General features: G+C 43.0%; 1 protein-coding gene and 1 non-coding gene across 2 annotated transcripts in view; both read left to right on the top strand.

The window, feature by feature from the left end:
• The window catches only part of LOC138028248 (QRFP-like peptide receptor), a 288,469-nt gene that overhangs the window by 39,723 nt on the left and 246,246 nt on the right, over nt 1-2,500 (top strand). The window lies entirely within an intron of this gene.
• On the top strand, nt 1,897-1,969 carry Trnai-aau (transfer RNA isoleucine (anticodon AAU)). Its single transcript has one exon. It is a non-coding gene; the product is annotated as a tRNA-Ile (tRNA).

Below are 2,500 nucleotides of genomic sequence, written 5' to 3' on the forward strand. Positions count from 1 at the left end.
AAAATGGCCGCAGTGCGTTTCGAACAGTTGGAAAGATTCATTTTAGCGAAAAAAAATTTTGGGGTAAGGTGCAGTTTAAAACATAATCGGCGTTCAATGACACGAGGTGTCACAATAATGTCGGTTACATAATGCTGGTCTCACGGTATTCGCCTGATTAAGAAAGGTTCGCATTTAATTCCTGTTTAGTTTCTAAAAGACAAAGCTTGTGAATCGGCCTGTCGTATTCACCGTCCTGAGTCTTGATTTTGTCTCCCTGACCAAACTATCGTTTCCTGGGTGTGTTGCAATGACACGTGCCATCTTCCATTGGAATTTTGTGATTTGGGTCTATCTCTAGAACTAAGTCGTCGACTTAAAGGTTTTCTCTGGTGCGAAACCACTTAGTTTCGTGGAAAAAAGATTTGGTGCAAAGTATCTCATTCAGCATCTCCAAAATTCTTTCACGCGGTTTTCTGTACTTCTCAAAAGATGTATTGGGTTGATCCTTTTTTCTGGTTCTGGTTGAGGAATTGAAAGGTGATGTCCCATGAGAATATCGTTTGGAGTGATTGGCGGGCTTTTCCATATGCTGTCAGAACTTGGGAATAAAGGACGCCCGTTGATGACGTAGGTTGTCTCCGCGAGAAATGTTCTTCATTGCTCTTCGGTAAAGGTTTGATTCTTGCATTTAGCGTTCAGACTTTGTTTGACTGTCTTGATGAGGGTTTCCTACGAACTCCAATGAGCCAGTACTTTCTCTTGCCTCATTAATTAGGCTTTTGTACCCACAGTGTCCACGTCTTTCATGGAGGTGGCGTAATAGCAACGTGACAAGAGGGTGGTCGCGTGGAAGAATAACTGGGTTTCTTAATTATTGTGGCAGCGATCTGACATCTTCTAGTCGTCCATTAGCTCGAAGTAATCCGTTTTCGTCTAGCTTTGGAGTTAATTTCTTGTCAATGACAGAGGGATCTAGGTGTGCCTGATTCCACTTGAATAGCTGTTTCTCCCAGTCTTGCATTTCTTGAGCAGTGATTGAACCTGTCTTAACATTCTTTTTTCTCGCATTCTGAATAAATCGGCGAACGTAAGCGAGTGTTCTCCATATCTTTGAAAATGTAGAACAGGTTTTCAACAGTTCATGAAAAACTGGGTTATCCTCTTCCGAGTTATCTAGATCAACTTTGGTTGAAATTCGGCTACGTCTGCTTTGTGTTGCATTGGCGTTTAGACTTTTCCATTTTCACTTTCATCAAGACACTAGCTTTTGCTGTAGGTTCATGGGGTCTGTGGCTTCACGTTTAGGCCATTGTTCTTCGCGTAACTGCACGAAAGAGGATCCCTTTTATCCAGTCTTCGAGTTGCTGCTGGTTTGAACTTTGACCAGATGAAAAACACCAATAACTTGGAATGTTGCAGGAAACAAATTTAGAAACCACCCCTCCTGTGCGGTACATCGTTTCTGAGCCGTTTTTCGAATCGTTTCGCACACCTTTGTAGTTATATATCCTTCAGCCAACAACGTATCACCCCCAGGAGGATCGCAATTGGATTCACAGTCCAAGTTGAGGAGAAATTGAGAGGAAGTTACAGGAAACTCAACACTGGGCAACTTCTGGGGAAAACTGTAATTGGCCTGAGCGGGATTTGAACCCACGTCCCCCTGATCACGTTTCCTGTAACCTTCTCTCAATTTTTCCTCAACTTGGACTATGAATCCAATTGCGATCCTCCTGGGGGTGATACGTTGTTGGCTCAAGGGATCTACATAACTGACTCTTTACATTAATTACCCTTGTCCGCCTGTGAATCACATTTTGATCCAGCGTTATCACGTAGAAAAACTGGCCCTTATGGAGGTCCACGTAAATGCCACACATTAAGTGATCAATCAGCTATGTTGCCAGCATAGTTGTCCTGATAGTGTAGTGGTCATTACACCCGACTAATGATCATGGGGACGTGGGTTAAAATCCCACTCAGGGCAATTACAGTTTTCCCTAGATGTTGTCCAGTGTTGAGTTTCCTGTATCTTTCTCTCTCTCTCTCTCTCTGGGAAAGTTACAGGAAACTGAAGTAGAGTGTGTAGGAGAGAAACCCTGACAATGCACACCCCAAATAATCATACGTTTAATTGAACAAATGTTTGAAAGAAAATTTGCCCTGAGCGGGATTTGAACCCACGTCCCCCCACCACCAGGACAACCAAGCTGGCACCACAGCCATCGACGAGGTGATTTACGTGGTCAGGACATGGGCCTCCCAGGAAATTTTCTTTCAAGGTGACAAGGTAGGGGAGCCTATAACTCCACTTCACAGCATACATGTCATTAAGAGGAAAACCCTAAACTGGCTTTTAGCGAGATATAAAGCGCAATAATAAAAACTGGGTTCTCTTGTACTCTGGTATAATTCTGTTACTTCAGTATATGCATATGACGATGGATTTAAAAGAGAGTTGGTTTGCAAATACATACATACATACGTAATTGATCGCTCCCCATAGGGGCTTTTCAGG

Source organism: Montipora capricornis, chromosome 13 (genome assembly GCF_036669925.1).
Source record: "Montipora capricornis isolate CH-2021 chromosome 13, ASM3666992v2, whole genome shotgun sequence".
In the NCBI taxonomy this organism is placed as follows: Eukaryota; Metazoa; Cnidaria; class Anthozoa; order Scleractinia; family Acroporidae; genus Montipora; species Montipora capricornis.